This window comes from Epargyreus clarus, unplaced genomic scaffold (genome assembly GCF_041222505.1).
Source record: "Epargyreus clarus isolate Ecla_fem2 unplaced genomic scaffold, WU_Ecla_fem_2.2 ptg000031l, whole genome shotgun sequence".
Lineage (NCBI taxonomy): Eukaryota > Metazoa > Arthropoda > Insecta > Lepidoptera > Hesperiidae > Epargyreus > Epargyreus clarus.
The window spans coordinates 8,853,664-8,869,091 of NW_027332236.1; positions in this window are offsets into that span (position 1 = coordinate 8,853,664).

The following is a 15,428-nucleotide window of genomic DNA, read 5'->3' on the forward strand; positions in this document are numbered from 1 at the left end:
TGGCAAAAAAGCGTTATCACCCAAGGGCAGTTTATGCAAATTCGGTAACAATGCAAGGACCGGTCGGACAATGGACCGCATTTGCATTCCGGCCGGACCGGTTCTCACGCGAGGGTTAAGTCAAGGTGCGTTTGCATTTATTATCTGACAAGTTTTCATCCCTCGGCTCTTATTATCGCTTCTACACAAACCCTGATTTCTTGTCGTGGCCATACGAAGACCATATTGTCTCGCGTCGTGGTCACCATACTGATTTGATGCGGCTTCCGAGCTCGATCCATGGCCAGACATATTTTATTGTTTGCAATATTCATATAGTTATAAAAGGTAAAAACAATAAATACAAAAGTCAATGCTTACATAAAGAATGCAAACTTTTTTAAAACATTGAAGTAGTTAACGTGTCTACCTTACGGTGGTAGGCGACTGCTGCCCATAGATATCTGTGATCGACTCCATATAGAACATTGGTTCTATCTCAATTCGATGGTCCATGTGTTGCCAGTCCTGAAGACTTAATTTTAATATTTTTGATTGACTTAAATTTAATAATTTAATAATTTTTAATTTTATGTTAGCTGGCATATACCTTTCCAACAAAACACAAAAACTGCTTCAAACTAGACATAGGTTTGTGGTACCTTATTATCCGAACGACACTGGTTCTCCCAACTTTCATATAAAACGGAATGCAAACTACAAGAATAATTCACATACGTATCAAAACATCTTAATAAAGACGATCAATCAAGGCCAGCATATGCAAATCAACAGTAAAATGCTGCGGTCCATTCTACAATGGACCGCATTTGCATTCCGGCCGGACCGGTTCTCACGCGAGGGTTAACTTATGGCTATTTTAACACCTTTAGCTTAAGCGCTGTGATGGAATAATTTTTAAAACTTTTTTTATAATATAGGAGTAGCAGACGAGCATGCAGTCCTGATGGTAAGTGGCTACTAGGTTAAGATATTCCTACTTGAGGTCGGCCACAGATGCGCATCTACGCCTGAGGACTTAGCTAGAGCGCTTTGGAAAAGTATGACTTCCTGACCACACCATTCGAACCAGAACACAGCAGCGTGTAACACTGCTATTATAAGGCAGAGATAGGTAAGGTAGGACATTTTATAGTATTATTATTATTATGATCCTCCTTGACGTGTCCGTCAACGGCGAACCTGGCTAGACGGCTTGAGAACGGGCATGCGAGCGAAAGTGACTGGCGAACCCAAATTTGGTCTTAAACGTCCGGTTGCAGAGCGCACAGTACAACTGGCCAGAAGAATTATAGGTATAAGTGTAGGAAGGTCTAGGCTGATTCTTTTTCGCAAGGCGTTTGTCATCAAGATCTTTAAGTCGACGCTCCTCAAAGCTTACTATGGCTTTATTTACAGCGTTGCGCCACTGCTGTCTCTGCCGTGCTAGATCTTCCCAATGGTCACTGCGTAGATTGCAAGCATTTAGGTGGCGCTTAAGGACATCCCTGTAGCGCAGGAATTGGCCTCCAGATTTGCGTTTTCCTTCCTTGAGTTCCGAATAGAAAACAGCTTTCGGAAGTCTGGAATCGTTCATACGAACAAGGTGTCCGCACCAGCGCAGCTGACGGTTCATCAGCATAGCCTCCATCCCGCTCATCTTGGTTCTCCGCAAAATTTCCGTGTTTGGTATTCGATCCTGCCACTTGACACGCAAAATTGACCTCAAACACCTCATGTGGAATGTGTCCAATTTGTGTATATCTCCCTTATAGAGACACCAAGTCTCAGTGGCATACAGCAAAATAGGCAGAACAATTGCTTTATACACGGCGATTTTTGTATGTAACCGAAGATCATGAGCTTCCCAGACTCTCCTGCTAAGCATACCAAAAGACGCTGATGCCTTCGCTATTCTGGAAGATATTTCAGACTCAAGGCGATTATCAGTCCTTATTACAGACCCAAGATACCTAAATGACGACACCTCCTTGAGTTTCGTTTCATTTTATAGTACAGAAGTTTTGAAGTACATACATGGACATCTGTGAACAACCTCGTATGAGATTAGTCCTAACTGAGGCAGGCCACAAATGCGATGGAACTCTTGAGGACTAAATTGGAACGTTTCGGATAATTATGTCGTATATGTACATCATCATCATCATCATCATCATCGTCTAGACACCATTAGAAAACAACACCTAACAATGCTGTGAAAATGTAGAAATAGGTATACAGAGAGTTCTATCACCATCAAACAAGTTTTACCTACTTATGTTACGAAAAATAGTATAATTTTTCATTTTATTATGTAACGGGTACTCACGATATGCGTTTTTTATTGCCGATATTTCGACCCAGTTGCAAAAAACGCATATCGTGAGTACCCGTTACATAATAAAATGTCACAATTCCGCGATAATTTTAGTCTAAAATCATATAGTATAATTTTTCGTTGTGATGTTGTGGTGTTTAAAATATCTGATTATTCAATGTTAGCTATTTTACAACTTCAAGTAAGATTACTTTCCTCTGTGCTTATACTTATAACGTGGAGGCATTTTTTAAGAACACGAGGCTTCCCAACGTAGTCTTTAACGGTCTGTGGTTGATCTCAAGTCGACTACTACTTAGGGTTGGATAAGTTCTTAAGTGACATAGAAGACTTGTAGTATTAAGTGAACTGTAAGGTCATTTGCTATCACACTTTTACTTATAAAATAATCGTGTCAAATAGAGATACTAAAGTATTTTATAAAGGGTAGTATTTAAACGAGTGACTGCAAATAAAAGTTTTGAGTTACAAAAATAATGAATTGTGGTTATAGTATTACTAAGTGAGCGACAGTATTACTAAGTGAGCGACTGGCTGCGAGTGACGAGAAATCAGCAGAACAGCGACTTACAAACATTAATGTGAGTTACTTAAAATACGAAATAAAGGTTCATTTATTTTTGAGCGACCTAATATTTGTGTAAGTGTAAACATTACGTCCTGCGTTTTATTCAATATTTAGCAAATGTTTTTTTTTAGTACTGAGCAGCATTTTATTTTAAATGAAGTGTTTCGAATACAAAAACCACTTTAGAAAATACTATAATAAGTAGAATATTGTGTGCTCATGTCATTGATCATGAATAAAGGTAAGGTCTGAAGTCTTACATATTGGGCCCACCCGCTCGCTTAGTTTTATATTGTGTTATATGTTCCAACCTAACCTAACCAATTCAATTAGAAAAACCTAATCTATCTTAATACTAAAGTTGCCTCTCTATATTTCCAGTCGCTCACTTAGCAATGTAGTCGCTCACTTAGTAATGTAGTCGCACAAGTTATTAAAACAGTATGTCATTATCAGTCGCTAAGTTTTTTTTATTCGACCGTTTTATAATTTCCCTTTTATAAAGTACGTCACGTAGCTCTGCTACGCCGTAGGGGTGCGTAACTTACCGCCTACGCAGGACTTCGTAGAAAGGCTACGATTCTTATGTCATCATAATTACTGAACATAATCAGGTGTAAGTAAATTATAATTATTGTTATAATCTGTAATAATAATAATCGTATAGTCAGGGTCAGAGTTTACTATATTTAATGAAATGTTTAATTAATTGTGAAATTTTATTTTTTGTACCTACTACATTTCGTGGTTTATATGAAGAACTAGCTGACCCGGTAAATTTTGTGCCGCCTCAAAAGCTATTTATCAAATATATTTCATATAAAATATAGCCTATGTTACTCGTAGATAATGTAGCTTTCGGATGGTGAAAGAATTTTTTAAATCGGTCCAGTAGTTTTTGAGCCTATTCATTACAACGAAACAAACAAACAAAGTTTTCCTCTTTATAATATTAGTGTAGAAATATGCCTAAGAATGATAAAACTAAAGCATAAGATATTTTTAAACTTCAACTATTAATTAATAACGGTAACATTCTTTTATTTCCTGACCTCTAAAACCCAACGGATATTTTTCTACTCTTTGTTTATAGTCATAAGTAATAATCAAAGAATTTGATACTTCCCATCCGTGTCCTTAAATCATCCCTTTCAAAGACAATAAAAGACAAACATTATTCTAGCAACCCTTTTTAAAGGGCAATTAATTTGAATAACAATATGGGACGTTATGACCTGAGACTTTTTTCTTGGGACATTTACGAGTAAGGGTTGTCTTGTCATGTTTTGTTTGATGGACATAATGACCGGGCGTGTAATTTTACTGCCCTATCTTTTATTGTAAGGGTTAAATTATGTGACCGTTAAAACTTGATTATGGGTGCGTTAATACGAGAACGTTTTCAAGGTCGCATAAAGTATAAAGTAATATAAAAATATTGTTATTCATGTTATTTCTAGATAAAACGAAATAAAATATTATTTTGAAGTAAGTTGTTGAGATTATTGCTCATATGAAAATTTGACTGTGAAATGTAACACTCATATATTCAAACAAAGTTTATTTTGCAAAGCTCCAGTGATATACAATAAAATACCAAAAACTACGGCATATAAGTGACAACCAAAACTTTAAAAATAAATTACATGAGTATCTACGACATCAATGATTTTTTAATGACATTGACTAAAATCGATTATTTCTATTAACTTGTCTGTTTTGAGTATAGGCCATTGCAAAAAAATATTTTTTATTAGTGCTGACATGCAATTTTATTGTATAATTATTAGTTTAATATGATGATTTAATGTTATTATTGTATCATTTGTCCTATTTTAATCTTAATAATTTAGTTTAATTTTAATTAGAATTTATATAATTACTTATGACATATTTGCATACCGACTTCAGGTATAGATGGCTCCATACCTACTTATTAAAATCATTAATTTAAATCGTTTATAATAAATAGGGTAAACTAATAATTTTATATTTAGAACCTAATAATTATACATAAATGGCACTTAGAATTAAATTACGAAATTTATTATTTAAAAGCACTTATTTAAAACGTCGTACTTTTTTCACAACGCCATCTATTAACAAGTAGCAATAATAAAGCTTCACTGCCATCTATTGTTGAATAGTATTAAGCTTTAACTCCATCTATGGCTCAATAGAAGGAACTAACGAACCTCGCACCTTAGTGACCCCTGGTAGAAAGTAGTAGAACTATTATTTATACCGGCCATCTAGTGGCAAATAGTAAGAAGTAAAATTTATTTTATAAAAAATTAAGTTTAATAAATGTTTTAAGCGTATAAATGCGAAAAAAATATAATGTGAAAAATATTTTAAATAGCAGAATAAGAATTATTTAATTGCAAATGATATTGTTTTTAATACTGATATTAGTTCAAGCTACTACTCAACAGATGTCGCTAGGTGCCTACATTTGCATGGATTCACCCCTTATAATTACTCTTATTTCAATCTACATTACAATGATTTCTTTATGGCGTATGATTTTAATTATAACCTTCTTTAGCGTACAATAAATGTGGCTATAAAGATCTGTATGTATAAAAAATATTTTTATAATATTTTTTTAATAATAAAATGCCTTTGTGTAAGTACCATCTTTATAATTTTAAAGAAGTTTTAATAAATGTGTGAGGTCAATTCATCAATTTGCACTTGACCATCGCGGTGGACTATGGCCTAAGAGTTACGCTGAGAAGAGTGCTGTGCCAGCCAGCAGTGGAACAGTAACCACACATATTTCTGCCTAATAACAGTAGTATTAAGCGCTTCTGTGTGCTGGTTTGAAGGTATGGGAGACATATTTTTCCGAGGCGTCCCAGCTTAGTCCTCAGGGATAACGGCGCATCTGTGGCCGAACTCAGGTAGGAATATCCAATCCTATCTGGGGTTGATTACAGACTACATGATTACATCCATGGGCGGCAGTAGCCACTCACGTTCGTTGGTAGAACCTCTTGTGGTTCGATTTCACTGGCACCACCACAATATTTTTTTCTGCCTAATAACAGCAGTGTTTAGCGCTGCTGTTATGTCCACTGGCCATCAGATAGACAAGCAATCTATCTGATGGTAAGTGGTTGGTTTGTACTTCTATATTATAAATAAATATATTATTATGCATGGTCTACCGGCTTTACTATGGTGAGTGTTCTGAGGAGCTATTCGATCTGGTGCCTACATCAGCCTTCCTTCATCGCACCACTCGCCGAAGGATAAGGTTCCATCTACATCAACTTCAGTTCGGTTTGAACGGCCATTTCTGCCGCGCACGTGCAAAATGTGGAATAAACTTCCTCCTGAGGTATTCCCTCAGGACTATAAAATGGGGCTCTTTAAGAGCACCCCTCTTAAAAAGAGCTCTCCTTCAAAGCCGGCGATGCATTGGTGACTTCTCTGGTGTTACAAATGTCCATAGGCGACGGTGACTGCTTTTCACCAGGTAGCCCGTCTGCCTTATCGTTAGGTTGAATATAAAAAATACATGTAGATATCAATCAATGAGTCTTTGAAGCAATTCTACTGGATATCGATTTTCCTTGATTTTCGTCGGCCAGATACATCGAATGGCTATTCAATTTAGGAGTTCCCAATTGTCTTCAGGTCGTTAGTCCACCTGACCGAGTAATACCTTACTCCGTACGTCTAGGCATCGTATCTTCAAGATTTTCCATCCCTATCCGTTGTCAGTCCTTCGACGGATGTATCTGTTTCCTTGCTACTGTAGCTTGCTTACGAAATCGAAATGTATATCAGTATTTTTTGTTTATTTGTGAAGCTTAAATTAGGTATGTGTTTCTATGGAGCTTATTGCAGGTTTTTAACTTAGTACTTAAGATGAGAAAGTCGTGGATAAGCAAATGATTGGCTTCGTATAAGACCCCTACTCTAATTGGATTTGCTTGCAGATATCTATAAGTACCAGTGATCAATTACCACAGAGATTCTCAAACTTACGAATTATATCAACTACATTTAGAATCAATTACTTTCTAGTGTCCCATATTGTTAATTGCTGTTCTTTGGGAATCAGTTATAACAAAGCTATTTCTATAACATTCATAAATCTGAAATAAGTGGACCAAAAAAAAGTTTTATAAGAATAAAAAATTAGCCATCGCCCCTAAACACCTCTAAACCTTTAACGCTGCCCCGTAGACCACTTTGAGAAACACTGACTTAACAAGACTCACCTACAGCCCAACCATACTTCCAATTAAATAAAGCATCGAAAGTAAAAAAATAAATCCGTTCCGATCAGAAAATAAATGGTGAAAATCCGGAAGAAATCCGCTCCATCCTGAAACCGCTATTGAGGCGTTAAAAAGCTTAACGGCTTTAAATAAACCACTTGTTACTGCATCTCCCTGCGGCGTATTTTTCCGTTTTTTCCGGACCATCCGCGTACGGGCCGGGAATACAAATGGCTTTTTAAGTGTCCGGGGTATTTTTTGCCCAGATTTTTTCCCGGCGGGTTATTACGCTGATTAATTCACTGTCGACGTCTGTTAACACCTTTTTTAACCCGTAATTTGTCGGCGATTTGCAATGAAGTCCGTAGTGGAGTTTTTTACGGTTTTTTCGCTCATTTTTACGGGTTAATTGATGTTTACGGAATCTGAAGTGTTTAATGTTTTTTGCTGGTTGTTTGCGATCGTTTAAATGTCTGTATCGCTTGCTGTTCGTTTTATAATTTGGCTTGTTGATTTTATTTACAGTGTGATATCAATATAATATTGGTTTTTGTGCATTTATAACATGAAAAACTTTCTTTTGATAAGTAAATGTGAATAGTAGATTTTTTCGCAATCGTTTCAACTCTGAAAATAAAGTCACAACGCTTATTTTATCCTCTATAATAGAATCTAATGGAAGATGCTGGTGTATTCTGATTTGAAGAATGTGACAGGGATTGTTGTAAGGACATACAACCAATGAAGTTCAACTGGGTAGGTACCACCGCTATACCTATTTCTAGTGAGAAGCAGCTTGCGTGTCGGTGAAAGGATGACTTTCATATTAGACGAGCATCTTAGTTCCCAAGAATGGCGATCCATCTAACATCGGCTTCAGGTGGAATTTGTTCTACATGGATGTAGATGTTCCTGGGCGTCGGTGGCTACTAATCAGAGACCTGTGATCAGGTGGACTGTATGCTCGTGTGCCATTTCGATTATACAAAAAAAAAAGCTTTCTAATTATTATTTTTTTTTTCTAATTTAGTTTCTCTCTGCGACGCATTTTTGTTTTGGACTAAGTTACAAATATCTCTTGGTAGCAGTGACGGTTGTACCTTGTATTTTTTAAGTAACTAGGGATACTACAGAATACTATCTGACTTATAATGTCGAACAAATAAAATTATATTTCTATTGCTAGTTACAACCTTAAAATATTATTTATTTTTTAAATCTTCACATATTAATGTATTATTATCCATATGTGGTAGACAAAATATAATGTATCTACTAGACTAGACTAGACTAATTAAAAATACTATGTGTGTCATAATTACGTAAATTCCTAATTAACACTAAGTTCTAATTAGAATCTGTATCTAATTAGAAGGTAGACTTGTAGAGAGCAGTTATTTTATGTAATCGTCAACAACATTTATAATGACATTATTATTCATTACAATAACAATATTCTTATTTTATTATAAAAGATTTGAGGTGGTAAACCCTTTCTGGTTCGACTGTGGCGGTACCACCGCCACACCTATTTCTGTCTATTAACAGTAGTATTAAGCGCTGCTGTGTTCTGGTTTGAAGGGTGTGGTAAAAAAAACATAATTACTTTTCCGAGGCGTTCCAGCTTATTCCTCAGGGGTAGCAGCGCATCTGTAGCCGACCTCAGGTAGGAGTCTAATCCTATCTGGGGTTGATTACAGGTGTCCATGGGCAGCAGTAGCCACTTACCATTAGATGGACTGATTCTTGTCTGCTACTCCTGTATTATAAAAAAATCAACCCCAGATAATATATAGATATCTTGAAATGACCAAAGTGATGGAATATATTCCAGATCCCTCTCATTTTGAGAGAAACCCTTGCTCAGCAAAGAAATAAGAAATAGTTTAGGTTTTTTTAAGCATAGAAGTGGCAAACGTACATGCAATTCACTTCATAGTAAGTGGCTATTGCAGCTCATGGACAGTGGACGTCTGCAGTCTACCTCCAATAATTACATTCCTCCCGAGGTACTCCATAAGCGCTATGACATGGGGCTCTTCAAGGAAGTTGCAAAAAGAGCTCTTTTTCAAAGCGTTGCACTGGCAACTCCTGTAGTGTTGCAGATGTCAATTGTCGACGGTGACTGCTTTCCATCAGGTAGCCCGCTTGCCTTGTCGTTAGGTATACTTATAAAAATATATCCAGTGTCATTATAGTTCAGATGACCTGGCCGAAGATAAAACCCAGAACCCTCCTGTAATCCCTTTGTCGGTATTTTACACCCTGTAATAACTAACAAAACATGCTTCATTAAAAAGATGGAACGAAAATTTTGTTTCCCAAAAAATTAAGTGCAACTCATCGTAAAAACAAGGGTAGGTAGTAGGTACTTCCAAACTTTATAATTACGAAGTGTATCCCTAGGGAGACGTTAAAAGAATAACTGCTGTAGAATGTCGCTGGGTTTTGGTTGTGGGTCTTCAGGTATGGACATAAACAACATCTTTTGCTCAGTTAAAATGTTTTATTAATATCATTAAGTTTTTTTTAAATAGAACAAATTTATTATCACTGATATTTTGGCAGAATAAATGCAGTCCTTCTTGTATTTTCATATGCAGTATTTTTTGCAGATACTCAAAATGTATGCAATGTTTTGGACTAAATTTATATACGTACTTTCAAAAAGGTTAAACGAGGAATGTAAAATATACATTTTACATTAATTATTTCCCTACACCTTTCAGCTCAGCTAACTTACATATCATTACCTTAGAACGAGTTGCAAGGCATCTGTGAACAGCTTCAGGTGACCAACTACCTCTATCTATAATATTTATTATAGTTTACATTATTTTTCTATATGCTATAAGTCACACTGCTATAAGTCGCTACACTGTTTTAAAGGTAAAATAGGTGTAATTACAGGGCAAAAGACAAGGGTGTGAAGTGATACGTCCACTCAGTGCCGTATCACGCCATACGGCACGGACGCCGGACATTTTTCCGGGTTCACCCCTGGGTTATAAGGATTGGGGTACACCGAGTTGTGTACCCTAATGTGTTGTGTATTGTTTATAAGCAATAAAAATGTTTTGCAATAGGTTTTTACAAATTCCTATTTGAAACGTTTATCTAATTTTAATATTTAGTCCGGTGTGAAATATTTACGAGCTAAAGTAAATAATCAAAATATGTTCTCAGTTGGTTTTTATAAATTGCAATTTAAAACGTTAATCTAATTGTAATATTTAGTCATGTGTCTTTCTAAACAATAATTAAGGACATTTATTAGATTGCAATAAGAATGGTTTAATGAGAAAGGTGTCAAAAATTGATAACTCAAACTAACTGAAACAACTGTTTGAGTTTGTTTGTGGTTTAGTTACTTCGGTTTGATCGGGTAGGTTCCACTGCCTCATTTCTAGCGAAAATTATGCGTTTCAATGGATGGGTATATTTGCTGGTTTACTTACACTACTTACTTACTTTACTTATGAGGCGTATGAGGTTTACTTATGAGGCGACCAGTACCCTTACCGTGAGTTTTTATGTTTTGACAAATATGACTGTTTTGGTATTTGTTTACGTATTTGCCCATACAAATTCCAATCAGCGCCCCTATAGGATTCTTTCAGAACTATAGTGTCAGTAACGTAACATTAAATGTCTAAATGGACAAAATGGTGCTTTATGTTTTGTCTCTCTTTATTGCGAACATGTGAGGCAGATAAAAAGACTTGAGCACTTACTTATTGTTGCGTTTACTCAGTCTACTGAATGAAACGGAACAGAATAATGGATTGAGTAAACGTAACGTAAGATTGTGCGATGTTTTGAAAACGCATGGTAAGGGTACAGGCGACCTCAGAAGTGAATACGTTTCTGTGATCAACTTCAGGTAGATCAGGTACATTCTGTACGGAGTTGCCTACAGATTTTCAATAGCAGTGTGGCAGTAATATCTGACTATCAGGTGTATTATAAGTTCTGTTACTATTCCAATCCTTTAAAAGATAGTATTAAAAAAACCTTAATGGATATTAATTAAAGCATGGCATGAATATTGTATGTTTTTAATAAATAAAAGGCTATTAAGTAGAAGTAAAATACAACATTTTATTAACTGATTACATTTAGGTACATGTTCCATATTTATTCTGAATTTGTCAATTTCATACCGTTCACATTTCAATCAATAAAAATCAATCCTAGAATTAGAATTCCTGTCCTCTAAAATTGACAAATTTCAATACTACATTGTTAAATTTCGATTTTACTAAAATTGTAAAATTACGATTTTACTAAAATTGTCAAATTTCAATTTAAATTGATACACCAATTTTATTAATCATGTCGTTAGTACACCACAACCTAAGCAGCTTGTTAACATTCATGTAACTGGCAGCATCCGATGTACATACATGCTGGTTATTTTTCATAAAACACACATTTTGCATACATTTGAATAATAATTCAATTGCGATGCCGATTTCCTGCTCTTTTCCCACTCACTTTATGAATATTTTGGTTTTTGGAATAACATTTTTTGTTATATGTTTATCTTAGGTAGCGATTAGAAACTGTTACAATTACCCTTTTTGATTTCAATTTGCAATTTCTCTTTACCATTTCAATTATATTTTCCTTTCGCGTATTAGAGCTGTGGAGCCATTGTTACACGTGTAAACCTATCATTCTGTTAAAGAAGATGTAGTGCATTAAAATAATGTTTTTGTGTTCATGCATCAAGCATCATCAAGTTTTATTTTAAGACAGTAGGGTAGAAGATCCATGCAGATCTTGTGTAGTGAACGATCACGAACATAGATATATTATCCTACTGACTTAGTATAATATATCTATGATCACGAACGATATTTGGCATTCTGTTGTCAGTTACCACCAGCGAAAGTCCTTGACTGTCGTCGCGTGTCGTCAGCGAATCTCAGCAAATGTCGTCTGTTGTCGCTGCCTGTCATCAGTGAACCTGAGCAAATGTCTTCTGTGGTCGCCGCCTGTCTTTAATGACTGTTAACTACTGTTGTTGACTGATGCTACCTGTCAACGGTGAAACTCACCAAATGTCGTCGACCGTCACCATCTGTCGTCGTCTGTGAACCTCAGCAAATGTCTTCTGTAGTCGCGGCCTGTCGTTAAAGACCGTTAACGACTGTTGTTGACTGTTGCTACCTGCCATCAGCGAAGCCCTGTTAATGTCGTCGATTTTCGCCGCCTGTTGTCCGCGAACCTCATCAAATGTCGTCACCTGTCGTTAGCGCTCGACGACTATTGTTGAAGATTGTTTTGTTTAAACGGCCGATTGAAATTCCTTTTAATATTTTTCCATTATCATTATCACTATTATTTAATGTTTGATTTTTTGTTCATTATAATTGTTATTTTTAAGATAATAATGCAATTTACCAATTTATAACATTTTTATCATCATTTTTGTATTGTTATTTGATAATTTTTCTAAATGTTTTGCATGTAGTTTGTACCTCTAACTGAGGTAACACTTACCAAGATTATTACTGTATAGCTGCATCCAATACAATGTTATAGTGTTTACTTTGTTGGTACAACTAATAAATAAATAAATAAATAAATAAAAGACTGTTGTCACCTGTAGTAAGTGAAGGTCGTCATATGAACTGTCACTCGTGTATTGTTCTTTAACGTTCATGTATGTACCTCCCTTTTTCGGCTTTTGAGTTAAAAAAACATACGTATCAAGTTTGTAACATACATGTTACAAACTTGACACTTGAGAAGCAATTAAAAATAAATAAATAGTGGACTGAAAAGTATTTAAAACGTAAGTAAGATAACATTGATACTGAATTATAGTTAATGTTTAATTTTATAATATGTGTTTTAATGAGAAACTTTTGTTTATTTTATTCACGAAAACGTTTTACTTATGAAATAGGATTTATTAAACTTTTTTCGGCATTCGGGCATTTTTCAATATTTGTAGAAAGCAAGTCTGACAGAAAACTTGTAATTGACAATAAGTACCTATATGTAGGTGTGTTTATAGATATCATTGAGTAGTTAATGAACTTTTCATTTTACCAGAGTATTTTTTTTTCATTTTTATAGTTTAAATGAGCTTTTGCCCGCGACTTCGCTCGCGTTATGAAGTTATATTTTCATCCCCTATTTTATCCCCTTGGGGGTAGAATTGATCAAAATCCTTTCTTAGCGGCTGCCTACGTCATAACATCTACCTGCATGCCAAATTTCAGCCCGATCCGTCCAGTGGTTTGGGCTGTGCGTTGATAGATCACTATGTCAGTCAGTCACCTTTGAGTTATATATATTTAGATTTCATATACAGCAGACGATCTACCTGTTAAAAAGTGGTCACCGTATGCTTTAGACATTTGCTACGCTAGAAGAACAGCTAACATCGCGGGCTTTAAAGGAGAGCTCTTTTTTCACATATTTTGAAGAGACCCTTTCATAGCGTTCAGGGAATACCACCTTAAAAATTGTATTCAACTTCAAACGAAACCAAATTAGAAGTGTAAGCATGTAAATCCGTGGGTATAGCTAGTTATTTAATAAGTACATAGATACTACAAGAGAAACAATTCCGACATAACCGTGTAGGCCCCGATCGCAATCAATTTAATTGGAAATTTCCTTTGATTAAACGCAAAGACGTTGTTAGAAGTTGACCTAATAAAACAGGTAGCGTCAGCAGATTAGATGACAAATTAAATGTCAAAATTATGTTGTTTTTTGAATGTAGACTCAACTCGATTTGGTTAAAAGAATCTTGTGTATTTAATTTTTATGCGGGTATTCTAAATTTTTTGAGCATATTTAAAGCCTATTATTAAAAAGGTAGAACTCTATATGAATCGAATCTATATTTCGAAAAAGGCTGTTTTCCCTCGGTTTTCAAAAAAGCTATTGTTACTCCTATTTATAAAAGTGGAAGCAAATCAGAAATCGAAAATTATAGACCCATCTCTGTTCTACCAGTTCTAGCAAAAATTTTAGAAAAACTTATTAATACCCGCTTAAAAATATTCCTTTCCAAAAACAACCTGCTATCAAAGAATCAATTCGGCTTTCGTAATGGCGTCTCCACCGAAGACGCAGTCCTGGCACTTTCTGACACTATCTGTAAGCATTTAGATGACGGCAATAAATGTGTTGGAATATTTTTGGATCTGGCTAAGGCCTTCGATTCTGTTTCAATTCCAATCTTAATAAACAAACTATATAATACAGGTATAAGAGGAATTCCCCATAAATTACTTACCGACTACCTAACTAATCGGCAACAACAAGTAAAACTTGGTGAGGTAATTAGCCAGTCGTCATCCATTACTTACGGCGTTCCACAAGGTAGCGTGCTTGGACCTACCTTGTTTTTAATATATATCAACGACCTCTGCAACCTCCAACTATCAAACTGTGACATATTTACCTACGCGGACGACACTGCTCTAATTTTCAATGCAAGCACCTGGGAAACCCTTAAAAATACCGCTGAACTCGGACTACAATACATATGTCATTGGTTAAGATCGAATTTACTAACCCTTAATGTATCCAAAACTAAATATGTACCCTTTACGATACGAAAATCTACTTTGCCAGACCCTTCATTTGCTTTAAAAATTCACAGTTGCTACCAACCCCAGACGAACAACTGTCAATGTAACGATATTACTAGGGCGACCGACATTAAATATCTAGGTGTTACTATTGACCCCCACCTCACTTGGAACAAACAAATTGAGTACACTGTTGACAAGATTAGAAAAGTCATATGGATTTTTAGAAGACTTAGATGCGTCGCTGATAACAACATCCTTATTTCCGCGTACAAAGCGCTTGCCCAATCCGTGCTAAGTTACTGTATTACTGTGTGGGGTGGCGCGGTCAAATCTCATTTAATAACCCTCGAAAGGGCTCAGAGAGCGCTACTGAAGGTAATGTTCTTTAAACCTATTAGATTTTCAACGCATGAACTACACACATTTTACAAAATTTTAACAACTCGCCAACTTTATATTTTAAAAAGCATTCTCAAAATCCACAAAACCTTACCGTATACTGCTCCTCCGACACTAAGACGCAGAAATCCACCTGGCCTTAACATTATATACAATAAAACTAAATTTAAAAATAATCAATTTGCAAGTAAATCGCGGCGCATATATAATAAACTAAATCGCAGGCTAAATATTTGTCCCCTTACTTGTGTCGAACTTAAAAATACTCTAACAAAAACTCTTCTATCCCTTAATTATGAGGAAACAGAACTTCTTATCTCTTAGTTACTTACTCTCGCGCATGC